The sequence below is a fragment of the Ranitomeya variabilis genome, chromosome 3, assembly GCF_051348905.1.
Source record: "Ranitomeya variabilis isolate aRanVar5 chromosome 3, aRanVar5.hap1, whole genome shotgun sequence".
NCBI lineage: Eukaryota > Metazoa > Chordata > Amphibia > Anura > Dendrobatidae > Ranitomeya > Ranitomeya variabilis.
In genome coordinates, this window is record NC_135234.1 from 641849531 (window position 1) to 641877514 (window position 27984).

The 27984-nt window shown below is 43.7% G+C and overlaps 1 pseudogene; it reads left to right on the plus strand.

Moving 5' to 3' along the window:
* The first annotated feature begins 320 nt into the window (after nucleotides 1-320).
* On the plus strand, nucleotides 321-27617 carry LOC143817758 (uncharacterized; annotated as a pseudogene).
* Nucleotides 27618-27984: the final 367 nt, after the last annotated feature.

The window sequence follows — 27984 nt, forward strand, 5'->3', positions numbered from 1 at the left end:
GGCGCTTTACACGTGGCTTTGTATATCACATGAAGAAATATTTTTAATGGATTTCTGTTGCTGGATGCTTGCTTTCTGATGATTGCTACCATTGTTGGATGCTCCGAATCCTCTGTGCACAGATCATTAAGCACCAACAGACAACATATTGGTGTGCTGACTATTTGTGCCTAATTTCTATGAGAGCCTCTTTCTGGCTAGTCTAGTTGTCGTAGACATACTTTGAGAAGTGACTTCTGTTTAGCCCAGCCAACACTGGAGAAATCTGGCAAATCACAACTAGCAAAAAAGGACCAAAGCGGCTTTGAGAACAGTAGAAGATGGCAACTGGTAAGTATATTACTACAGGCAGAGACTTACATTAGTGATAGCACTCCATGGTTGAAAAAAAAAACAATACTGGAGTGTTGCTTTAACGCCTTAAGCCCCAAGGGTGGTTTGCACGTTAATGACCAGGCCAATTTTTACAATTCTGACCACTGTCCCTTTATGAGGTTATAACTCTGGAACGCTTCAACGGATCCCAGTGATTCTGACATTGTTTTCTCATGACATATTGTACTTCATTAAAGTGGTAAAATTTATTCGATATAACTTGTGATTATTTGTTAAAAAAGCGGAAATTTGGCGAAAATTTTGAAAATTTTGCAATTTTTCAAATTTTAATTTTTATGCCCTTAAATCACAGAGATATGTCACACAAAATAATTAATAAGTAACATTTCTTTACATCACTTTACTTTACTTTACATCAGCACAATTTTGGAACCAATATTTTTTTGTTAGGGAGTTATAAGGGTTAAAATTTGACCAGCAATTTCTCATTTTTACAACACCAATATTTTTTAGGGACCACGTCACATTTGAAGTCATTTTGAGGGGTCTATATGATAGAAAATAACCAAGTGTGACACCATTATAAAAACTGCACCCCTCAAGGTGCTCAAAACCACATTCAAGAAGTTTATTAACCCTTCAGGTGTTTTACAGGAATTTTTGGAGTGTTTAAAAATAAATGAACATTTAACTTTTTTCCACAAAAAATTTACTTCAGCTCCAATTTGTGTTATTTTACCAAGGGTAACAGGAGAAAATGGACCCTAAAAGTTGTACAATTTGTCCTGAGTACGCTGGTACCCCATATGTGGGGGTAAACCACTGTTTTGGTGCATGGCAGAGCTCGGAAGGGAAAGAGGGCCATTTGACTTTTCAATGCAAAATTGACTGGTATTGAGATGGGACGCCATGTCGCGTTTGGAGAGCCCCTGATGTGCCTAAACATTGAAACCCCCCACAAGTGAAACCATTTTGGAAAGTAGACCCCCTAAGGAACTTATCTAGATGTGTGGTGAGCACTTTAACCCACCAAGTGGTTCACAGAAGTTTATAATGCAGAGCCGTAAAAATAAAAAATCATATTTTTTCACAAAAATGATCTTTTCGCCCCCAATTTTTTATTTTCCCAAGGGTAAGAGAAGAAATTGGACCCCAAATGTTGTTGTGCCATTTATTCTCAAAACACTGATACCCCATATGTGGGGGTAAACCACTGTTTGGGCGCATGGCAGAGCTCGGAAGGGAAGGAGCGCCATTTGACTTTTCAATGCAAAATTGACTGGAATTGAGATGGGATACCATGTCACGTTTGGAGAGCCCCTGATGTGCCTAAACATTGAAACCCCCCAAAAGTGACACCATTTTGGAAAGTAGACCCCCTAAGGAACTTATCTAGATGTGTGGTGAGCACTTTGACCCACCAAGTGCTTCACAGAAGTTTATAATGCAGAGCAGTCAAAATAAAAAATCATATTTTTTCACAAATATGATATTTTCACCCCCAATTTTTTATTTTCCCAAGGGTAAGAGAAGAAATTGGACCCCAAAAGTTGATGTGCAGTTTGTCCTGAGTCCTGAGTACCCCAAATGTGGGGGTAAACCACTGTTTGGACGCATGGCAGAGCTCGGAAAGGAAGGAGCGCCATTTGACTTTTCAATGCAAAATTGACTGGAATTGAGATGGGACACCATGTCAAGTTTGGAGAGCCCCTGATGTGCCTAAATATTGAAACCCCCACAAGTGACACCATTTTGGAAAGTAGACCCCCTAAGGAACTTATCTAGATGTATTTTGACAGCTTTGAACCCCCAAGTGTTTCACTACAGTTTATAACGCAGAGCCGTGAAAATAAAAAATCTTTTTTTTTTCACAAAAATTATTTTTTAGCCCTCTGTTTTGTATTTTTCCAAGGGTAACAGGAGAAATTGGACCAAAAAAGTTATTGTCCAATTTGTCCTGAGTACGCTGATACCGTTTGGGCGCATGGCAGAGCTCGGAAAGGAAGGAGCGCCATTTGGAATGCAGACTTAGTGTCAGGACTCTGAACATTTTTTACCTTTTGTGCATTACTGCCCTTTTCCAACATGGCGTCTTTGGTCTCATGTGCACTTGTCTTCCTGCTATAAAACTCCACCCCAGCCTTCAGTCTGTGCTAGATTATTCTGCTTTGCATCCAGCTCCTGATTACTCCCTGGCCTTGCACCTGCACCTGCTCCTGTGAACCTGTGTTGGAGATCCTGCCACTCTGCTCTGAGTTCCTGCTGCATACACCAGTGTTCAGTAATCCTCCTTCATCTGCTGCTCGTGTTACTTCCATCTGCATTTGCTGACAATGTAAGCTGTTTCTGCTCTGCAAAACCTGAGACTATTAACCAGGCCTCCTGGTTGAGCTAAGATATGATTTGAACTGCCTAATAGCATATCTATCTGTGTCTGGACTAAGTCAAGGATCTATTCGTGTCAAGTTTCCTCAAGAATAACTGTGCTTCATAGACTTTCTGTTTGTTTGCATCTACCTCTGAAGTTTCCTATTGACTGCTAAGCTGCGTTTATTATTTGCACCCAGTGTTGTGGACTTGAGTTTCTCTCTGCACCTGCTTGAATCACCGTGTGATAATATAAACTTTACCACTTATAAAACTGTGTCCTGTTGTCTTGTTCCACGCAAAGAGTCTCCTGAATTATCCCCTATAAGTATTACAGGATAATCTACCCATAAAAAAAGGAGACTGCTGGAACAATGACTGCAGAGAGCAGATTAGAGCAGGTGTTTTCCATAATTAGATCACGGCAGAAAGATGTGGAAGGTCTGAAAAAGAACTTTGGAAGCTTTGAACACAATCAACAAGTGTTTGGACAAACTTTGCAGGACTTAAGCAATCGCACGGCAGCCCAGGAAAACAAACTTGCTGGCATAGAGTCCCAGTATGGACGGGCTTTTCAGGACATAAGCACCCAAATAGCTGCACAAGTGACTTTACCCTCTGGGCAACCGCCACCAGCTAGCCCACCTAAGTTGCCCCCATTCAGATTTAATGGTGATCGCGACAAATTTCGTGGCTTTGTGAATCAATGTATGCTATATTTTGATGTGCATGCTGACCGTTTTCCTAATGAAAGATCCAAAGTATTGTGTGTAATAATGCTACTGACCTCACGAGCGCTCGCCTGGGCGAATCCGATGATTGAGTCTCGTGACCCACGGTTAAATGACTTGGAAGATTTCTTGGCAGCTATGGCATTAATCTTTGATGACCCTAATCGCCGTGCAACCGCTGAATCTGCTTTGTTGTCTTTACGCCAGGCTAAACATTCTGTTATTGAGTATGCCACTGAATTCAGGAGATTGGCGGTAGATACCAATTGGGACAGTTATGCACAATTGCCTATTTTTAAAAGGGGTCTGTCTAGTATTCTAAAAGATGAACTAGCTCGCTCAGAGTCACCACAAGAACTAGAGACATTTATTCAGCATTGTGTGCGCATAGACATTCGCCTTACTGAGCGTAGGCAGGAGAAATTTGCTGCATATAACCGTATTTCTAACTTTTCCCTTCCTTCCAAAGAGCCTGCAGGTAAAACATCGCGGGAAGTGGAGTAGGTGCCCATGCAAATTGATTCCGTTCAGAGACGCGAGATCAATGAGCGCCGGGAGCATCCCCTTCGTGAAAGTCTATGTTTCTACTGTGGCCAGTCTGACCACTTCTTGATCAATTGTCCTAAGTGTCCTAGACGGCCTAACAAGGTGCTAGCTGCAATAGGGGAGTATGACAACTGTGATGATGAATCTGACATCTCTGAATGTAGCCTGCCTTTAAAAGCTGTATTCCATTCACTTTCTATGACTTCACCCCCCAAGGAGCTGAAGGAAAAGAACTCTCACTGTTCTCTCCCTATTAAGATCCTGTGTTCAGGAAAGTGGATTTCCAGTTCAGCTATGATTGACTCTGGTGCAGGTGGCAATTTCATGGATATCGCATTTGCCAAGGAACATGGTATTGAAATTCAGCAAAGAGCCTCTCCAATTACCATGGAAACAGTAGATGGGTCACCTTTAATCTCTGGGCCTGTGGATCAGGAGACCGTACCCCTTGAAATTTTGCTGGAGCCTAATCATCAGGAGCAACTTTCTTTCTTGCTAATTTCTTCTCATTTTCCTGTGATTTTAGGCATTCCTTGGTTGAGTTCACAGAACCCAATTATCAACTGGGAGACAAAGGAGATTATCTTTCCAACAAGGAGCAACTCAGCGTTAACAGAAGCTGTCCCTGAGTCCACAGCTACGGAACCATATGTACAGGTATCTTCTTTACCTCCAGCATATAAAGAGTTCTCTGACCTCTGTGACAAGAAGAATGCAGATCAACTATCTCCACACAGGCATTATGACTGTTCCATTGAGTTGCTTCCTGGGGCAGATATTCCTTTTGGTCACGTATACCCGTTGGCGGCACCTGAACTTCAAGCCTTAAAGGAGTATATTGATGAAAATCTGGCCAAAGGCTTCATACGTCCTTCTTCCTCACCACCAGGGGCACCCATTATTTTTGTAAAGAAGAAGGATGGGACCCTGAGACCCTGTGTTGACTATCGGGAACTCAATACGGTAACCGTACGAAACCGTTACCCTTTGCCTCTGATTCCCGAATTACTGGAAAGAGTCCGCCATGCTAAGGTGTTCTCTAAGCTGGATCTTCGTGGGGCTTATAATTTGGTGCGTATTCGTCCAGGGGATGAGTGGAAGACAGCATTCAGATGCCGGTATGGACACTTTGAATCTCTTGTGATGCCCTTCGGGCTTTGTAACGCCCCTGCAGCATTTCAACTCCTTGTTAATGACATCTTCAGAGATTTGTTGGACCAGTTTGTGGTGATCTATTTGGACGATATACTAATCTTTTCTGACTCTCAACAGGAACATGAAGAACATGTCAAAACTGCTTTAAGATGTCTGAAAGAGAACCAACTGTATATCACGCCGGAGAAATGCGAGTTCCATCGTTCTGAGATACAGTTCTTGGGTTATATCATCTCTCCCCAGGGGCTGAACATGGAATCTGGTAAGATTCAGGCTATCCTTGACTGGCCGGCACCCAAGAACGTTAAGGAGGTCCAATGTTTTATTGGTTTTGCAAATTTCTACAGACGCTTCATTTGAAATTTTTCTGATATTGTCCGTCCCATTACTTCCTTGACAAAGAAGGAAAAGCCCTTTAAGTGGTCCTCACAGGCTCAAGAAGCTTTTGATGGGCTGAAGATCTGTTTCACATCAGCACCGCTGTTGATACACCCAGATCCAACACATCCTTTCATTGTGGAGGTGGACGCTTCTGATCATGCTTTGTGGGCTATTCTCTCCCAAAGAACTGGAGAAAAGGGTTTGCTACATCCTTGTGCTTTCTTTTCCCATAGACTAACCTCAGCAGAGAAGAATTACGACATGGGAGACAAGGAATTGCTGGCTATTATTGCGGCTTTCAAAGAATGGAGGCATCATCTGCAAGGAGCTGCACAACAGATCATAGTGCTAACTGACCATCGCAATCTAGAGTTCCTTAGATCCGCTAGATGTCTTTCTCCTCGTCAGGCTCGTTGGAACTTATTCTTAAATCAATTTAACTTTGTTATCTCGTACCGTCCAGGTTCTTGTAATGGGAAGGCTGATGCTTTATCCCGAATCCATGCTGCGGATTCCGTACCTGAAGCCCAGTCCAAGACCATTCTATCTGATGCCAATTTCATCGGAGTTATCCACGATCAGGACTTGTGGAAAGAGTGCAGGGAGGCCTATGAAGGTGATGTATTTCTGGCCAACCCACCTGTGGATATTAATCTTGTCTTTAAGGGTGGCATGTGGTTCAGAGATTGACGTATCTACGTCCCTGAGGTCATCCGTCTGCAGATCCTCAAGTTGGTACATGACTCCAAGTTGGCTGGTCACAGGGGGGTACAGAAGTCACAAGAGTTCCTGAGCCGATTCTTCTGTTGGCCAACTTGCCTGAAGGATACCAAGGACTATGTTCTCTCTTGCGAGGTATGTGTCCGTTACAAGACTCCTCATGTGGCACCTACGGGTCTTCTACAACCATTACCTGTTCCATCCCGCCCTTGGGTGTCTATATCAATGGACTTTTTTGTTGAGCTGCCTACATCGGGGGGCATGAATACAATCATGGTGGTAGTTGATCGCCTGACTAAAGCTGCTCATTTTGTTCCATGCACCGGCCTCCCCTCAGCTAAAGATACAGTGAACTTGGTTATACAGAATGTCTTTCGGTTGCATGGGGTGCCGGATGAGATCATCTCTGACCGTGGAGTACAGTTCACTTCAAGATTCTGGAAGGGGTTTTGCTCTGCACTCAATAGTAATGTTTGTCTCTCTTCTGCTTACCATCCCCAGACAAATGGTCAGACTGAGCGTACCAACCAGATGCTGGAACAATATCTAAGATGCTATGTCAGCCATCTCCAGGATGATTGGTTGGAGTTGTTGCCGTTAGCCGAATTTTCATATAATAATTCTCAGAGCGCCTCCACTAAATTTACACCTTTCTTTGCCAATCTGGGTTATCATCCGTGTATTTTACCTAGGTCTCCAATTAATTCTCAGGTTCCAGCAGTGGAGGAAAGGATGACTGCGATGAGACAAAATCTGGAGGTTCTGAAGGAATCCCTGACCACAGCTCAAGAACGTTATAAGAGATCGGCTGATAGATTCCGTAAACCTGCACCCATGTTCAAGGTAAGAGCTTCCGTGTGGTTAGCAACTAAGAATCTGAAATTAAATGTTCCTTCACAAAAACTTGGACAGAAATTCATTGGCCCTTTCAAGATCAACAGTATTGTGAGCTCTGTGGCCTGCCGGCTGAAGCTACCTAGGACAATGAAGTATACAAAAAAATAGAGCAAAAAAGTCCACAAATGCATAATTATTTACCAAAAATATAAATGGCGTTTTCTTACAATAAATCAATATTACAATATGACAACAAAATCGAAAATCAAACGCTGCAGAAATGTGCTGTATGCACTCTGCAGAGTAAAAGGAGACAATAAGGAGGAAACATGACGGAACAAATTGAGTTGGATAAGGTGCAAATAGTAAATCCTTTTGTTAGATGGGAGTAAGCCTAGGAAACATCAATCTATACAGGGTCCCACAGGTATCCCATAAATACAACCAGCAAAAGTTATATAGTAAACATCGGAGGCTTACCCATGTCAATTTTCAGGAAGAGTGCCCCCTCCTTCTCAATACCCCGGGATTTACTATTTGCACCTTATCCAACTCAATTTTTTCCGTCATTTTTCCTCATTATTGTCCCCTTTTACTCTGCAGAGTGCATACAGCACATTTCTGCAGCGTTTGATTTTCGATTTTGTTGTCATATTGTAATATTGATTTATTGTAATAAAACGCCATTTATATTTTTTGTAAATAATTATGCATTTGTGGACTTCTTTGCTCTATTTTTTTGTATACATCCTTGCTCGGAGTAGTCCCATTGATTGGACACCCTGTGGGTGTCCCGGGAGAGCTGAGGTTCTTCACTCTCAGGCACGGCTTATTTCAGTGCTTCATGATTGTGTGAGTAGGACAATGAAGGTACACACAGTTTTTCATGTATCTTTACTAAAGCCTGTATCTCCTAATACCTTCCAGGGACGTGTTATGCCACCTCCGCAGCCTGTGTTGATTGATGGGCAAGAACAATTTGTGGTGGAGGAAATTATTGGTTCCAGGATTCGCAGGAATCGGCTCCAATATCTGATAAGATGGCAGGGATATCCCCCTGAGGAAGACTCTTGGGAACCTGTGGAAAACATCAATGCCCAACAGAAGATTTCTCGTTTTCATCAGAGATTCCCTGAGAAACCAGGTCCAGGATCATCCTGAGGCCGCTTCTAAGGAGGGAGTAATGTCAGGACTCTGAACATTTTTTACCTTTTGTGCATTACTGCCCTTTTCCAAGATGGCGTCTTTGGTCTCATGTGCACTTGTCTTCCTGCTATAAAACTCCACCCCAGCCTTCAGTCTGTGCTAGATTATTCTGCTTTGCATCCAGCTCCTGATTACTCCCTGGCCTTGCACCTGCACCTGCTCCTGTGAACCTGTGTTGGAGATCCTGCCACTCTGCTCTGAGTTCCTGCTGCATACACCAGTGTTCAGTAATCCTCCTTCATCTGCTGCTCATGTTACTTCCATCTGCATTTGCTGACAATGTAAGCTGTTTCTGCTCTGCAAAACCTGAGACTATTAACCAGGCCTCCTGGTTGAGCTAAGATATGATTTGAACTGCCTAATAGCATATCTATCTGTGTCTGGACTAAGTCAAGGATCTATTCGTGTCAAGTTTCCTCAAGAATAACTGTGCTTCATAGACTTTCTGTTTGTTTGCATCTACCTCTGAAGTTTCCTATTGACTGCTAAGCTGCGTTTATTATTTGCACCCAGTGTTGTGGACTTGAGTTTCTCTCTGCACCTGCTTGAATCACCGTGTGATAATATAAACTTTACCACTTATAAAACTGTGTCCTGTTGTCTTGTTCCACGCAAAGAGTCTCCTGAATTATCCCCTATAAGTATTACAGGATAATCTACCCATAAAAAAAGGAGACTGCTGGAACAATGACTGCAGAGAGCAGATTAGAGCAGGTGTTTTCCATAATTAGATCACGGCAGAAAGATGTGGAAGGTCTGAAAAAGAACTTTGGAAGCTTTGAACACAATCAACAAGTGTTTGGACAAACTTTGCAGGACTTAAGCAATCGCACGGCAGCCCAGGAAAACAAACTTGCTGGCATAGAGTCCCAGTATGGACGGGCTTTTCAGGACATAAGCACCCAAATAGCTGCACAAGTGACTTTACCCTCTGGGCAACCGCCACCAGCTAGCCCACCTAAGTTGCCCCCATTCAGATTTAATGGTGATCGCGACAAATTTCGTGGCTTTGTGAATCAATGTATGCTATATTTTGATGTGCATGCTGACCGTTTTCCTAATGAAAGATCCAAAGTATTGTGTGTAATAATGCTACTGACCTCACGAGCGCTCGCCTGGGCGAATCCGATGATTGAGTCTCGTGACCCACGGTTAAATGACTTGGAAGATTTCTTGGCAGCTATGGCATTAATCTTTGATGACCCTAATCGCCGTGCAACCGCTGAATCTGCTTTGTTGTCTTTACGCCAGGCTAAACATTCTGTTATTGAGTATGCCACTGAATTCAGGAGATTGGCGGTAGATACCAATTGGGACAGTTATGCACAATTGCCTATTTTTAAAAGGGGTCTGTCTAGTATTCTAAAAGATGAACTAGCTCGCTCAGAGTCACCACAAGAACTAGAGACATTTATTCAGCATTGTGTGCGCATAGACATTCGCCTTACTGAGCGTAGGCAGGAGAAATTTGCTGCATATAACCGTATTTCTAACTTTTCCCTTCCTTCCAAAGAGCCTGCAGGTAAAACATCGCGGGAAGTGGAGTAGGTGCCCATGCAAATTGATTCCGTTCAGAGACGCGAGATCAATGAGCGCCGGGAGCATCCCCTTCGTGAAAGTCTATGTTTCTACTGTGGCCAGTCTGACCACTTCTTGATCAATTGTCCTAAGTGTCCTAGACGGCCTAACAAGGTGCTAGCTGCAATAGGGGAGTATGACAACTGTGATGATGAATCTGACATCTCTGAATGTAGCCTGCCTTTAAAAGCTGTATTCCATTCACTTTCTATGACTTCACCCCCCAAGGAGCTGAAGGAAAAGAACTCTCACTGTTCTCTCCCTATTAAGATCCTGTGTTCAGGAAAGTGGATTTCCAGTTCAGCTATGATTGACTCTGGTGCAGGTGGCAATTTCATGGATATCGCATTTGCCAAGGAACATGGTATTGAAATTCAGCAAAGAGCCTCTCCAATTACCATGGAAACAGTAGATGGGTCACCTTTAATCTCTGGGCCTGTGGATCAGGAGACCGTACCCCTTGAAATTTTGCTGGAGCCTAATCATCAGGAGCAACTTTCTTTCTTGCTAATTTCTTCTCATTTTCCTGTGATTTTAGGCATTCCTTGGTTGAGTTCACAGAACCCAATTATCAACTGGGAGACAAAGGAGATTATCTTTCCAACAAGGAGCAACTCAGCGTTAACAGAAGCTGTCCCTGAGTCCACAGCTACGGAACCATATGTACAGGTATCTTCTTTACCTCCAGCATATAAAGAGTTCTCTGACCTCTGTGACAAGAAGAATGCAGATCAACTATCTCCACACAGGCATTATGACTGTTCCATTGAGTTGCTTCCTGGGGCAGATATTCCTTTTGGTCACGTATACCCGTTGGCGGCACCTGAACTTCAAGCCTTAAAGGAGTATATTGATGAAAATCTGGCCAAAGGCTTCATACGTCCTTCTTCCTCACCACCAGGGGCACCCATTATTTTTGTAAAGAAGAAGGATGGGACCCTGAGACCCTGTGTTGACTATCGGGAACTCAATACGGTAACCGTACGAAACCGTTACCCTTTGCCTCTGATTCCCGAATTACTGGAAAGAGTCCGCCATGCTAAGGTGTTCTCTAAGCTGGATCTTCGTGGGGCTTATAATTTGGTGCGTATTCGTCCAGGGGATGAGTGGAAGACAGCATTCAGATGCCGGTATGGACACTTTGAATCTCTTGTGATGCCCTTCGGGCTTTGTAACGCCCCTGCAGCATTTCAACTCCTTGTTAATGACATCTTCAGAGATTTGTTGGACCAGTTTGTGGTGATCTATTTGGACGATATACTAATCTTTTCTGACTCTCAACAGGAACATGAAGAACATGTCAAAACTGCTTTAAGATGTCTGAAAGAGAACCAACTGTATATCACGCCGGAGAAATGCGAGTTCCATCGTTCTGAGATACAGTTCTTGGGTTATATCATCTCTCCCCAGGGGCTGAACATGGAATCTGGTAAGATTCAGGCTATCCTTGACTGGCCGGCACCCAAGAACGTTAAGGAGGTCCAATGTTTTATTGGTTTTGCAAATTTCTACAGACGCTTCATTTGAAATTTTTCTGATATTGTCCGTCCCATTACTTCCTTGACAAAGAAGGAAAAGCCCTTTAAGTGGTCCTCACAGGCTCAAGAAGCTTTTGATGGGCTGAAGATCTGTTTCACATCAGCACCGCTGTTGATACACCCAGATCCAACACATCCTTTCATTGTGGAGGTGGACGCTTCTGATCATGCTTTGTGGGCTATTCTCTCCCAAAGAACTGGAGAAAAGGGTTTGCTACATCCTTGTGCTTTCTTTTCCCATAGACTAACCTCAGCAGAGAAGAATTACGACATGGGAGACAAGGAATTGCTGGCTATTATTGCGGCTTTCAAAGAATGGAGGCATCATCTGCAAGGAGCTGCACAACAGATCATAGTGCTAACTGACCATCGCAATCTAGAGTTCCTTAGATCCGCTAGATGTCTTTCTCCTCGTCAGGCTCGTTGGAACTTATTCTTAAATCAATTTAACTTTGTTATCTCGTACCGTCCAGGTTCTTGTAATGGGAAGGCTGATGCTTTATCCCGAATCCATGCTGCGGATTCCGTACCTGAAGCCCAGTCCAAGACCATTCTATCTGATGCCAATTTCATCGGAGTTATCCACGATCAGGACTTGTGGAAAGAGTGCAGGGAGGCCTATGAAGGTGATGTATTTCTGGCCAACCCACCTGTGGATATTAATCTTGTCTTTAAGGGTGGCATGTGGTTCAGAGATTGACGTATCTACGTCCCTGAGGTCATCCGTCTGCAGATCCTCAAGTTGGTACATGACTCCAAGTTGGCTGGTCACAGGGGGGTACAGAAGTCACAAGAGTTCCTGAGCCGATTCTTCTGTTGGCCAACTTGCCTGAAGGATACCAAGGACTATGTTCTCTCTTGCGAGGTATGTGTCCGTTACAAGACTCCTCATGTGGCACCTACGGGTCTTCTACAACCATTACCTGTTCCATCCCGCCCTTGGGTGTCTATATCAATGGACTTTTTTGTTGAGCTGCCTACATCGGGGGGCATGAATACAATCATGGTGGTAGTTGATCGCCTGACTAAAGCTGCTCATTTTGTTCCATGCACCGGCCTCCCCTCAGCTAAAGATACAGTGAACTTGGTTATACAGAATGTCTTTCGGTTGCATGGGGTGCCGGATGAGATCATCTCTGACCGTGGAGTACAGTTCACTTCAAGATTCTGGAAGGGGTTTTGCTCTGCACTCAATAGTAATGTTTGTCTCTCTTCTGCTTACCATCCCCAGACAAATGGTCAGACTGAGCGTACCAACCAGATGCTGGAACAATATCTAAGATGCTATGTCAGCCATCTCCAGGATGATTGGTTGGAGTTGTTGCCGTTAGCCGAATTTTCATATAATAATTCTCAGAGCGCCTCCACTAAATTTACACCTTTCTTTGCCAATCTGGGTTATCATCCGTGTATTTTACCTAGGTCTCCAATTAATTCTCAGGTTCCAGCAGTGGAGGAAAGGATGACTGCGATGAGACAAAATCTGGAGGTTCTGAAGGAATCCCTGACCACAGCTCAAGAACGTTATAAGAGATCGGCTGATAGATTCCGTAAACCTGCACCCATGTTCAAGGTAAGAGCTTCCGTGTGGTTAGCAACTAAGAATCTGAAATTAAATGTTCCTTCACAAAAACTTGGACAGAAATTCATTGGCCCTTTCAAGATCAACAGTATTGTGAGCTCTGTGGCCTGCCGGCTGAAGCTACCTAGGACAATGAAGTATACAAAAAAATAGAGCAAAAAAGTCCACAAATGCATAATTATTTACCAAAAATATAAATGGCGTTTTCTTACAATAAATCAATATTACAATATGACAACAAAATCGAAAATCAAACGCTGCAGAAATGTGCTGTATGCACTCTGCAGAGTAAAAGGAGACAATAAGGAGGAAACATGACGGAAAAAATTGAGTTGGATAAGGTGCAAATAGTAAATCCTTTTGTTAGATGGGAGTAAGCCTAGGAAACATCAATCTATACAGGGTCCCACAGGTATCCCATAAATACAACCAGCAAAAGTTATATAGTAAACATCGGAGGCTTACCCATGTCAATTTTCAGGAAGAGTGCCCCCTCCTTCTCAATACCCCGGGATTTACTATTTGCACCTTATCCAACTCAATTTTTTCCGTCATTTTTCCTCATTATTGTCCCCTTTTACTCTGCAGAGTGCATACAGCACATTTCTGCAGCGTTTGATTTTCGATTTTGTTGTCATATTGTAATATTGATTTATTGTAATAAAACGCCATTTATATTTTTTGTAAATAATTATGCATTTGTGGACTTCTTTGCTCTATTTTTTTGTATACATCCTTGCTCGGAGTAGTCCCATTGATTGGACACCCTGTGGGTGTCCCGGGAGAGCTGAGGTTCTTCACTCTCAGGCACGGCTTATTTCAGTGCTTCATGATTGTGTGAGTAGGACAATGAAGGTACACACAGTTTTTCATGTATCTTTACTAAAGCCTGTATCTCCTAATACCTTCCAGGGACGTGTTATGCCACCTCCGCAGCCTGTGTTGATTGATGGGCAAGAACAATTTGTGGTGGAGGAAATTATTGGTTCCAGGATTCGCAGGAATCGGCTCCAATATCTGATAAGATGGCAGGGATATCCCCCTGAGGAAGACTCTTGGGAACCTGTGGAAAACATCAATGCCCAACAGAAGATTTCTCGTTTTCATCAGAGATTCCCTGAGAAACCAGGTCCAGGATCATCCTGAGGCCGCTTCTAAGGAGGGAGTAATGTCAGGACTCTGAACATTTTTTACCTTTTGTGCATTACTGCCCTTTTCCAAGATGGCGTCTTTGGTCTCATGTGCACTTGTCTTCCTGCTATAAAACTCCACCCCAGCCTTCAGTCTGTGCTAGATTATTCTGCTTTGCATCCAGCTCCTGATTACTCCCTGGCCTTGCACCTGCACCTGCTCCTGTGAACCTGTGTTGGAGATCCTGCCACTCTGCTCTGAGTTCCTGCTGCATACACCAGTGTTCAGTAATCCTCCTTCATCTGCTGCTCATGTTACTTCCATCTGCATTTGCTGACAATGTAAGCTGTTTCTGCTCTGCAAAACCTGAGACTATTAACCAGGCCTCCTGGTTGAGCTAAGATATGATTTGAACTGCCTAATAGCATATCTATCTGTGTCTGGACTAAGTCAAGGATCTATTCGTGTCAAGTTTCCTCAAGAATAACTGTGCTTCATAGACTTTCTGTTTGTTTGCATCTACCTCTGAAGTTTCCTATTGACTGCTAAGCTGCGTTTATTATTTGCACCCAGTGTTGTGGACTTGAGTTTCTCTCTGCACCTGCTTGAATCACCGTGTGATAATATAAACTTTACCACTTATAAAACTGTGTCCTGTTGTCTTGTTCCACGCAAAGAGTCTCCTGAATTATCCCCTATAAGTATTACAGGATAATCTACCCATAAAAAAAGGAGACTGCTGGAACAATGACTGCAGAGAGCAGATTAGAGCAGGTGTTTTCCATAATTAGATCACGGCAGAAAGATGTGGAAGGTCTGAAAAAGAACTTTGGAAGCTTTGAACACAATCAACAAGTGTTTGGACAAACTTTGCAGGACTTAAGCAATCGCACGGCAGCCCAGGAAAACAAACTTGCTGGCATAGAGTCCCAGTATGGACGGGCTTTTCAGGACATAAGCACCCAAATAGCTGCACAAGTGACTTTACCCTCTGGGCAACCGCCACCAGCTAGCCCACCTAAGTTGCCCCCATTCAGATTTAATGGTGATCGCGACAAATTTCGTGGCTTTGTGAATCAATGTATGCTATATTTTGATGTGCATGCTGACCGTTTTCCTAATGAAAGATCCAAAGTATTGTGTGTAATAATGCTACTGACCTCACGAGCGCTCGCCTGGGCGAATCCGATGATTGAGTCTCGTGACCCACGGTTAAATGACTTGGAAGATTTCTTGGCAGCTATGGCATTAATCTTTGATGACCCTAATCGCCGTGCAACCGCTGAATCTGCTTTGTTGTCTTTACGCCAGGCTAAACATTCTGTTATTGAGTATGCCACTGAATTCAGGAGATTGGCGGTAGATACCAATTGGGACAGTTATGCACAATTGCCTATTTTTAAAAGGGGTCTGTCTAGTATTCTAAAAGATGAACTAGCTCGCTCAGAGTCACCACAAGAACTAGAGACATTTATTCAGCATTGTGTGCGCATAGACATTCGCCTTACTGAGCGTAGGCAGGAGAAATTTGCTGCATATAACCGTATTTCTAACTTTTCCCTTCCTTCCAAAGAGCCTGCAGGTAAAACATCGCGGGAAGTGGAGTAGGTGCCCATGCAAATTGATTCCGTTCAGAGACGCGAGATCAATGAGCGCCGGGAGCATCCCCTTCGTGAAAGTCTATGTTTCTACTGTGGCCAGTCTGACCACTTCTTGATCAATTGTCCTAAGTGTCCTAGACGGCCTAACAAGGTGCTAGATGCAATAGGGGAGTATGACAACTGTGATGATGAATCTGACATCTCTGAATGTAGCCTGCCTTTAAAAGCTGTATTCCATTCACTTTCTATGACTTCACCCCCCAAGGAGCTGAAGGAAAAGAACTCTCACTGTTCTCTCCCTATTAAGATCCTGTGTTCAGGAAAGTGGATTTCCAGTTCAGCTATGATTGACTCTGGTGCAGGTGGCAATTTCATGGATATCGCATTTGCCAAGGAACATGGTATTGAAATTCAGCAAAGAGCCTCTCCAATTACCATGGAAACAGTAGATGGGTCACCTTTAATCTCTGGGCCTGTGGATCAGGAGACCGTACCCCTTGAAATTTTGCTGGAGCCTAATCATCAGGAGCAACTTTCTTTCTTGCTAATTTCTTCTCATTTTCCTGTGATTTTAGGCATTCCTTGGTTGAGTTCACAGAACCCAATTATCAACTGGGAGACAAAGGAGATTATCTTTCCAACAAGGAGCAACTCAGCGTTAACAGAAGCTGTCCCTGAGTCCACAGCTACGGAACCATATGTACAGGTATCTTCTTTACCTCCAGCATATAAAGAGTTCTCTGACCTCTGTGACAAGAAGAATGCAGATCAACTATCTCCACACAGGCATTATGACTGTTCCATTGAGTTGCTTCCTGGGGCAGATATTCCTTTTGGTCACGTATACCCGTTGGCGGCACCTGAACTTCAAGCCTTAAAGGAGTATATTGATGAAAATCTGGCCAAAGGCTTCATACGTCCTTCTTCCTCACCACCAGGGGCACCCATTATTTTTGTAAAGAAGAAGGATGGGACCCTGAGACCCTGTGTTGACTATCGGGAACTCAATACGGTAACCGTACGAAACCGTTACCCTTTGCCTCTGATTCCCGAATTACTGGAAAGAGTCCGCCATGCTAAGGTGTTCTCTAAGCTGGATCTTCGTGGGGCTTATAATTTGGTGCGTATTCGTCCAGGGGATGAGTGGAAGACAGCATTCAGATGCCGGTATGGACACTTTGAATCTCTTGTGATGCCCTTCGGGCTTTGTAACGCCCCTGCAGCATTTCAACTCCTTGTTAATGACATCTTCAGAGATTTGTTGGACCAGTTTGTGGTGATCTATTTGGACGATATACTAATCTTTTCTGACTCTCAACAGGAACATGAAGAACATGTCAAAACTGCTTTAAGATGTCTGAAAGAGAACCAACTGTATATCACGCCGGAGAAATGCGAGTTCCATCGTTCTGAGATACAGTTCTTGGGTTATATCATCTCTCCCCAGGGGCTGAACATGGAATCTGGTAAGATTCAGGCTATCCTTGACTGGCCGGCACCCAAGAACGTTAAGGAGGTCCAATGTTTTATTGGTTTTGCAAATTTCTACAGACGCTTCATTTGAAATTTTTCTGATATTGTCCGTCCCATTACTTCCTTGACAAAGAAGGAAAAGCCCTTTAAGTGGTCCTCACAGGCTCAAGAAGCTTTTGATGGGCTGAAGATCTGTTTCACATCAGCACCGCTGTTGATACACCCAGATCCAACACATCCTTTCATTGTGGAGGTGGACGCTTCTGATCATGCTTTGTGGGCTATTCTCTCCCAAAGAACTGGAGAAAAGGGTTTGCTACATCCTTGTGCTTTCTTTTCCCATAGACTAACCTCAGCAGAGAAGAATTACGACATGGGAGACAAGGAATTGCTGGCTATTATTGCGGCTTTCAAAGAATGGAGGCATCATCTGCAAGGAGCTGCACAACAGATCATAGTGCTAACTGACCATCGCAATCTAGAGTTCCTTAGATCCGCTAGATGTCTTTCTCCTCGTCAGGCTCGTTGGAACTTATTCTTAAATCAATTTAACTTTGTTATCTCGTACCGTCCAGGTTCTTGTAATGGGAAGGCTGATGCTTTATCCCGAATCCATGCTGCGGATTCCGTACCTGAAGCCCAGTCCAAGACCATTCTATCTGATGCCAATTTCATCGGAGTTATCCACGATCAGGACTTGTGGAAAGAGTGCAGGGAGGCCTATGAAGGTGATGTATTTCTGGCCAACCCACCTGTGGATATTAATCTTGTCTTTAAGGGTGGCATGTGGTTCAGAGATTGACGTATCTACGTCCCTGAGGTCATCCGTCTGCAGATCCTCAAGTTGGTACATGACTCCAAGTTGGCTGGTCACAGGGGGGTACAGAAGTCACAAGAGTTCCTGAGCCGATTCTTCTGTTGGCCAACTTGCCTGAAGGATACCAAGGACTATGTTCTCTCTTGCGAGGTATGTGTCCGTTACAAGACTCCTCATGTGGCACCTACGGGTCTTCTACAACCATTACCTGTTCCATCCCGCCCTTGGGTGTCTATATCAATGGACTTTTTTGTTGAGCTGCCTACATCGGGGGGCATGAATACAATCATGGTGGTAGTTGATCGCCTGACTAAAGCTGCTCATTTTGTTCCATGCACCGGCCTCCCCTCAGCTAAAGATACAGTGAACTTGGTTATACAGAATGTCTTTCGGTTGCATGGGGTGCCGGATGAGATCATCTCTGACCGTGGAGTACAGTTCACTTCAAGATTCTGGAAGGGGTTTTGCTCTGCACTCAATAGTAATGTTTGTCTCTCTTCTGCTTACCATCCCCAGACAAATGGTCAGACTGAGCGTACCAACCAGATGCTGGAACAATATCTAAGATGCTATGTCAGCCATCTCCAGGATGATTGGTTGGAGTTGTTGCCGTTAGCCGAATTTTCATATAATAATTCTCAGAGCGCCTCCACTAAATTTACACCTTTCTTTGCCAATCTGGGTTATCATCCGTGTATTTTACCTAGGTCTCCAATTAATTCTCAGGTTCCAGCAGTGGAGGAAAGGATGACTGCGATGAGACAAAATCTGGAGGTTCTGAAGGAATCCCTGACCACAGCTCAAGAACGTTATAAGAGATCGGCTGATAGATTCCGTAAACCTGCACCCATGTTCAAGGTAAGAGCTTCCGTGTGGTTAGCAACTAAGAATCTGAAATTAAATGTTCCTTCACAAAAACTTGGACAGAAATTCATTGGCCCTTTCAAGATCAACAGTATTGTGAGCTCTGTGGCCTGCCGGCTGAAGCTACCTAGGACAATGAAGTATACAAAAAAATAGAGCAAAAAAGTCCACAAATGCATAATTATTTACCAAAAATATAAATGGCGTTTTCTTACAATAAATCAATATTACAATATGACAACAAAATCGAAAATCAAACGCTGCAGAAATGTGCTGTATGCACTCTGCAGAGTAAAAGGAGACAATAAGGAGGAAACATGACGGAAAAAATTGAGTTGGATAAGGTGCAAATAGTAAATCCTTTTGTTAGATGGGAGTAAGCCTAGGAAACATCAATCTATACAGGGTCCCACAGGTATCCCATAAATACAACCAGCAAAAGTTATATAGTAAACATCGGAGGCTTACCCATGTCAATTTTCAGGAAGAGTGCCCCCTCCTTCTCAATACCCCGGGATTTACTATTTGCACCTTATCCAACTCAATTTTTTCCGTCATTTTTCCTCATTATTGTCCCCTTTTACTCTGCAGAGTGCATACAGCACATTTCTGCAGCGTTTGATTTTCGATTTTGTTGTCATATTGTAATATTGATTTATTGTAATAAAACGCCATTTATATTTTTTGTAAATAATTATGCATTTGTGGACTTCTTTGCTCTATTTTTTTGTATACATCCTTGCTCGGAGTAGTCCCATTGATTGGACACCCTGTGGGTGTCCCGGGAGAGCTGAGGTTCTTCACTCTCAGGCACGGCTTATTTCAGTGCTTCATGATTGTGTGAGTAGGACAATGAAGGTACACACAGTTTTTCATGTATCTTTACTAAAGCCTGTATCTCCTAATACCTTCCAGGGACGTGTTATGCCACCTCCGCAGCCTGTGTTGATTGATGGGCAAGAACAATTTGTGGTGGAGGAAATTATTGGTTCCAGGATTCGCAGGAATCGGCTCCAATATCTGATAAGATGGCAGGGATATCCCCCTGAGGAAGACTCTTGGGAACCTGTGGAAAACATCAATGCCCAACAGAAGATTTCTCGTTTTCATCAGAGATTCCCTGAGAAACCAGGTCCAGGATCATCCTGAGGCCGCTTCTAAGGAGGGAGTAATGTCAGGACTCTGAACATTTTTTACCGTTTGTGCATTACTGCCCTTTTCCAAGATGGCGTCTTTGGTCTCATGTGCACTTGTCTTCCTGCTATAAAACTCCACCCCAGCCTTCAGTCTGTGCTAGATTATTCTGCTTTGCATCCAGCTCCTGATTACTCCCTGGCCTTGCACCTGCACCTGCTCCTGTGAACCTGTGTTGGAGATCCTGCCACTCTGCTCTGAGTTCCTGCTGCATACACCAGTGTTCAGTAATCCTCCTTCATCTGCTGCTCATGTTACTTCCATCTGCATTTGCTGACAATGTAAGCTGTTTCTGCTCTGCAAAACCTGAGACTATTAACCAGGCCTCCTGGTTGAGCTAAGATATGATTTGAACTGCCTAATAGCATATCTATCTGTGTCTGGACTAAGTCAAGGATCTATTCGTGTCAAGTTTCCTCAAGAATAACTGTGCTTCATAGACTTTCTGTTTGTTTGCATCTACCTCTGAAGTTTCCTATTGACTGCTAAGCTGCGTTTATTATTTGCACCCAGTGTTGTGGACTTGAGTTTCTCTCTGCACCTGCTTGAATCACCGTGTGATAATATAAACTTTACCACTTATAAAACTGTGTCCTGTTGTCTTGTTCCACGCAAAGAGTCTCCTGAATTATCCCCTATAAGTATTACAGGATAATCTACCCATAAAAAAAGGAGACTGCTGGAACAATGACTGCAGAGAGCAGATTAGAGCAGGTGTTTTCCATAATTAGATCACGGCAGAAAGATGTGGAAGGTCTGAAAAAGAACTTTGGAAGCTTTGAACACAATCAACAAGTGTTTGGACAAACTTTGCAGGACTTAAGCAATCGCACGGCAGCCCAGGAAAACAAACTTGCTGGCATAGAGTCCCAGTATGGACGGGCTTTTCAGGACATAAGCACCCAAATAGCTGCACAAGTGACTTTACCCTCTGGGCAACCGCCACCAGCTAGCCCACCTAAGTTGCCCCCATTCAGATTTAATGGTGATCGCGACAAATTTCGTGGCTTTGTGAATCAATGTATGCTATATTTTGATGTGCATGCTGACCGTTTTCCTAATGAAAGATCCAAAGTATTGTGTGTAATAATGCTACTGACCTCACGAGCGCTCGCCTGGGCGAATCCGATGATTGAGTCTCGTGACCCACGGTTAAATGACTTGGAAGATTTCTTGGCAGCTATGGCATTAATCTTTGATGACCCTAATCGCCGTGCAACCGCTGAATCTGCTTTGTTGTCTTTACGCCAGGCTAAACATTCTGTTATTGAGTATGCCACTGAATTCAGGAGATTGGCGGTAGATACCAATTGGGACAGTTATGCACAATTGCCTATTTTTAAAAGGGGTCTGTCTAGTATTCTAAAAGATGAACTAGCTCGCTCAGAGTCACCACAAGAACTAGAGACATTTATTCAGCATTGTGTGCGCATAGACATTCGCCTTACTGAGCGTAGGCAGGAGAAATTTGCTGCATATAACCGTATTTCTAACTTTTCCCTTCCTTCCAAAGAGCCTGCAGGTAAAACATCGCGGGAAGTGGAGTAGGTGCCCATGCAAATTGATTCCGTTCAGAGACGCGAGATCAATGAGCGCCGGGAGCATCCCCTTCGTGAAAGTCTATGTTTCTACTGTGGCCAGTCTGACCACTTCTTGATCAATTGTCCTAAGTGTCCTAGACGGCCTAACAAGGTGCTAGCTGCAATAGGGGAGTATGACAACTGTGATGATGAATCTGACATCTCTGAATGTAGCCTGCCTTTAAAAGCTGTATTCCATTCACTTTCTATGACTTCACCCCCCAAGGAGCTGAAGGAAAAGAACTCTCACTGTTCTCTCCCTATTAAGATCCTGTGTTCAGGAAAGTGGATTTCCAGTTCAGCTATGATTGACTCTGGTGCAGGTGGCAATTTCATGGATATCGCATTTGCCAAGGAACATGGTATTGAAATTCAGCAAAGAGCCTCTCCAATTACCATGGAAACAGTAGATGGGTCACCTTTAATCTCTGGGCCTGTGGATCAGGAGACCGTACCCCTTGAAATTTTGCTGGAGCCTAATCATCAGGAGCAACTTTCTTTCTTGCTAATTTCTTCTCATTTTCCTGTGATTTTAGGCATTCCTTGGTTGAGTTCACAGAACCCAATTATCAACTGGGAGACAAAGGAGATTATCTTTCCAACAAGGAGCAACTCAGCGTTAACAGAAGCTGTCCCTGAGTCCACAGCTACGGAACCATATGTACAGGTATCTTCTTTACCTCCAGCATATAAAGAGTTCTCTGACCTCTGTGACAAGAAGAATGCAGATCAACTATCTCCACACAGGCATTATGACTGTTCCATTGAGTTGCTTCCTGGGGCAGATATTCCTTTTGGTCACGTATACCCGTTGGCGGCACCTGAACTTCAAGCCTTAAAGGAGTATATTGATGAAAATCTGGCCAAAGGCTTCATACGTCCTTCTTCCTCACCACCAGGGGCACCCATTATTTTTGTAAAGAAGAAGGATGGGACCCTGAGACCCTGTGTTGACTATCGGGAACTCAATACGGTAACCGTACGAAACCGTTACCCTTTGCCTCTGATTCCCGAATTACTGGAAAGAGTCCGCCATGCTAAGGTGTTCTCTAAGCTGGATCTTCGTGGGGCTTATAATTTGGTGCGTATTCGTCCAGGGGATGAGTGGAAGACAGCATTCAGATGCCGGTATGGACACTTTGAATCTCTTGTGATGCCCTTCGGGCTTTGTAACGCCCCTGCAGCATTTCAACTCCTTGTTAATGACATCTTCAGAGATTTGTTGGACCAGTTTGTGGTGATCTATTTGGACGATATACTAATCTTTTCTGACTCTCAACAGGAACATGAAGAACATGTCAAAACTGCTTTAAGATGTCTGAAAGAGAACCAACTGTATATCACGCCGGAGAAATGCGAGTTCCATCGTTCTGAGATACAGTTCTTGGGTTATATCATCTCTCCCCAGGGGCTGAACATGGAATCTGGTAAGATTCAGGCTATCCTTGACTGGCCGGCACCCAAGAACGTTAAGGAGGTCCAATGTTTTATTGGTTTTGCAAATTTCTACAGACGCTTCATTTGAAATTTTTCTGATATTGTCCGTCCCATTACTTCCTTGACAAAGAAGGAAAAGCCCTTTAAGTGGTCCTCACAGGCTCAAGAAGCTTTTGATGGGCTGAAGATCTGTTTCACATCAGCACCGCTGTTGATACACCCAGATCCAACACATCCTTTCATTGTGGAGGTGGACGCTTCTGATCATGCTTTGTGGGCTATTCTCTCCCAAAGAACTGGAGAAAAGGGTTTGCTACATCCTTGTGCTTTCTTTTCCCATAGACTAACCTCAGCAGAGAAGAATTACGACATGGGAGACAAGGAATTGCTGGCTATTATTGCGGCTTTCAAAGAATGGAGGCATCATCTGCAAGGAGCTGCACAACAGATCATAGTGCTAACTGACCATCGCAATCTAGAGTTCCTTAGATCCGCTAGATGTCTTTCTCCTCGTCAGGCTCGTTGGAACTTATTCTTAAATCAATTTAACTTTGTTATCTCGTACCGTCCAGGTTCTTGTAATGGGAAGGCTGATGCTTTATCCCGAATCCATGCTGCGGATTCCGTACCTGAAGCCCCGTCCAAGACCATTCTATCTGATGCCAATTTCATCGGAGTTATCCACGATCAGGACTTGTGGAAAGAGTGCAGGGAGGCCTATGAAGGTGATGTATTTCTGGCCAACCCACCTGTGGATATTAATCTTGTCTTTAAGGGTGGCATGTGGTTCAGAGATTGACGTATCTACGTCCCTGAGGTCATCCGTCTGCAGATCCTCAAGTTGGTACATGACTCCAAGTTGGCTGGTCACAGGGGGGTACAGAAGTCACAAGAGTTCCTGAGCCGATTCTTCTGTTGGCCAACTTGCCTGAAGGATACCAAGGACTATGTTCTCTCTTGCGAGGTATGTGTCCGTTACAAGACTCCTCATGTGGCACCTACGGGTCTTCTACAACCATTACCTGTTCCATCCCGCCCTTGGGTGTCTATATCAATGGACTTTTTTGTTGAGCTGCCTACATCGGGGGGCATGAATACAATCATGGTGGTAGTTGATCGCCTGACTAAAGCTGCTCATTTTGTTCCATGCACCGGCCTCCCCTCAGCTAAAGATACAGTGAACTTGGTTATACAGAATGTCTTTCGGTTGCATGGGGTGCCGGATGAGATCATCTCTGACCGTGGAGTACAGTTCACTTCAAGATTCTGGAAGGGGTTTTGCTCTGCACTCAATAGTAATGTTTGTCTCTCTTCTGCTTACCATCCCCAGACAAATGGTCAGACTGAGCGTACCAACCAGATGCTGGAACAATATCTAAGATGCTATGTCAGCCATCTCCAGGATGATTGGTTGGAGTTGTTGCCGTTAGCCGAATTTTCATATAATAATTCTCAGAGCGCCTCCACTAAATTTACACCTTTCTTTGCCAATCTGGGTTATCATCCGTGTATTTTACCTAGGTCTCCAATTAATTCTCAGGTTCCAGCAGTGGAGGAAAGGATGACTGCGATGAGACAAAATCTGGAGGTTCTGAAGGAATCCCTGACCACAGCTCAAGAACGTTATAAGAGATCGGCTGATAGATTCCGTAAACCTGCACCCATGTTCAAGGTAAGAGCTTCCGTGTGGTTAGCAACTAAGAATCTGAAATTAAATGTTCCTTCACAAAAACTTGGACAGAAATTCATTGGCCCTTTCAAGATCAACAGTATTGTGAGCTCTGTGGCCTGCCGGCTGAAGCTACCTAGGACAATGAAGTATACAAAAAAATAGAGCAAAAAAGTCCACAAATGCATAATTATTTACCAAAAATATAAATGGCGTTTTCTTACAATAAATCAATATTACAATATGACAACAAAATCGAAAATCAAACGCTGCAGAAATGTGCTGTATGCACTCTGCAGAGTAAAAGGAGACAATAAGGAGGAAACATGACGGAAAAAATTGAGTTGGATAAGGTGCAAATAGTAAATCCTTTTGTTAGATGGGAGTAAGCCTAGGAAACATCAATCTATACAGGGTCCCACAGGTATCCCATAAATACAACCAGCAAAAGTTATATAGTAAACATCGGAGGCTTACCCATGTCAATTTTCAGGAAGAGTGCCCCCTCCTTCTCAATACCCCGGGATTTACTATTTGCACCTTATCCAACTCAATTTTTTCCGTCATTTTTCCTCATTATTGTCCCCTTTTACTCTGCAGAGTGCATACAGCACATTTCTGCAGCGTTTGATTTTCGATTTTGTTGTCATATTGTAATATTGATTTATTGTAATAAAACGCCATTTATATTTTTTGTAAATAATTATGCATTTGTGGACTTCTTTGCTCTATTTTTTTGTATACATCCTTGCTCGGAGTAGTCCCATTGATTGGACACCCTGTGGGTGTCCCGGGAGAGCTGAGGTTCTTCACTCTCAGGCACGGCTTATTTCAGTGCTTCATGATTGTGTGAGTAGGACAATGAAGGTACACACAGTTTTTCATGTATCTTTACTAAAGCCTGTATCTCCTAATACCTTCCAGGGACGTGTTATGCCACCTCCGCAGCCTGTGTTGATTGATGGGCAAGAACAATTTGTGGTGGAGGAAATTATTGGTTCCAGGATTCGCAGGAATCGGCTCCAATATCTGATAAGATGGCAGGGATATCCCCCTGAGGAAGACTCTTGGGAACCTGTGGAAAACATCAATGCCCAACAGAAGATTTCTCGTTTTCATCAGAGATTCCCTGAGAAACCAGGTCCAGGATCATCCTGAGGCCGCTTCTAAGGAGGGAGTAATGTCAGGACTCTGAACATTTTTTACCTTTTGTGCATTACTGCCCTTTTCCAAGATGGCGTCTTTGGTCTCATGTGCACTTGTCTTCCTGCTATAAAACTCCACCCCAGCCTTCAGTCTGTGCTAGATTATTCTGCTTTGCATCCAGCTCCTGATTACTCCCTGGCCTTGCACCTGCACCTGCTCCTGTGAACCTGTGTTGGAGATCCTGCCACTCTGCTCTGAGTTCCTGCTGCATACACCAGTGTTCAGTAATCCTCCTTCATCTGCTGCTCATGTTACTTCCATCTGCATTTGCTGACAATGTAAGCTGTTTCTGCTCTGCAAAACCTGAGACTATTAACCAGGCCTCCTGGTTGAGCTAAGATATGATTTGAACTGCCTAATAGCATATCTATCTGTGTCTGGACTAAGTCAAGGATCTATTCGTGTCAAGTTTCCTCAAGAATAACTGTGCTTCATAGACTTTCTGTTTGTTTGCATCTACCTCTGAAGTTTCCTATTGACTGCTAAGCTGCGTTTATTATTTGCACCAAGTGTTGTGGACTTGAGTTTCTCTCTGCACCTGCTTGAATCACTGTGTGATAATATAAACTTTACCACTTATAAAACTGTGTCCTGTTGTCTTGTTCCATGCAAAGAGTCTCCTGAATTATCCCCTATATGTATTACACTTAGATGGATTGGTCTGCAGGCGTCACATTGCATTTGCAGAGCCCCTGATGCACCTAAACAGTAGAAATCCCCCACAAGTGACTCCATTTTGGAAACTGGACCCCCCAAGGAACTTATCTCGATGTGTTGTGAGAACTTTGAACCCCCAATTGTTTCACTACAGTTTATAATGCAGAGTCGTGAAAATTAAAATTAATTTTTTTCCCACAAAAATGTTTTTTTAGCCCCCCAAATTTTTGTTTTCCCAAGGGTAACAAGAGAAAACGGACCCCAATTGTTGTTGTCCAATTTGTCCTGAGTATGCTGATACCCCATATGTTGGGGTAAACCCCTTTTTTGGCGCACAGGAGTGCTTGGAAGGGAAGGAGCACTGTTTGATGTAATTTTTTTCCTACTGGATAGCAGAGTAGCAATTAATGGAGGTGAAAATCCCTTTGCTAGCAGAAGCCCCCTCTCAAGTTCCAGGCAGTGAGATGTAGGCTGTGTACTTGAGGATGGGAAACTGGACCCTGGTGTAGTAGATTTGGAACATCTGGAAGGATCCATGGGTCCGATATGGACATACGTCTGAGCCAGGTGAACCATGCCCTCTTCGGCCACAATGGTGCGATCAGTATTATTCATGCCCCTTCCTCTCGGATTTTTTTCAACACTGTTGGTATTAGCGGAATTGGGGGAAATGCGTAGGCAAGTTGGAACTTCCATTGGTGCAACAGCGCATCCACTCCTTCTGGGTTCTCTCCTGGGTTCAGGGAATAGAATCTTTCTACCTTCTGGTTTTGTTTTGTGGCAAAGAGATCCACCTGTGGAATACCCCAACTGGCGCCAATTTCCCCAAATATTTCTTGATTTAGGGACGATTCGTTCTGGTGTAGCACGTGCCTGCTTAAGAAGACTGAAACAAGATTGTCTGTCCCTTTTAGGTGTGTGCTTGTCAAGGATAAGAGGCGATTTTCTGCCCAAGAAAACAGTCTTTTGGCTTTTTCTAACAGAGATCTTGGCCTTATTCCCCCTTGTTGATCTATGTAAGAGACTGCTGTGCTGTTGTCGGATAGGACCACTAGGTGTTTTCCTTTGAAAGTCCCTTCTATTTGTAGCACTGCTTGCCTTACTGCTGTTAGTTCCTTTAGGTTGGAGAATGCCAACTCCATTTGAGGATCCCATCTGCCTTGCAGAAACTGATCTTTTAAGTGGGCCCCCCAGCCGAGAGGGCTTGCATCCGTGGTTAGTACCACCAGATTGTGGATCGACCATGGCACCCCCTTTTTTAAATTCTCTAATTTTAGCCACCAATTTAAAGAGTCCTGAACATGTGGCCATAGGGCGATTTTCCGATTTAAAGTGTAAGGGGTTTTTGCCTGTTCGGTCAGGATTTGCCACTGTAATT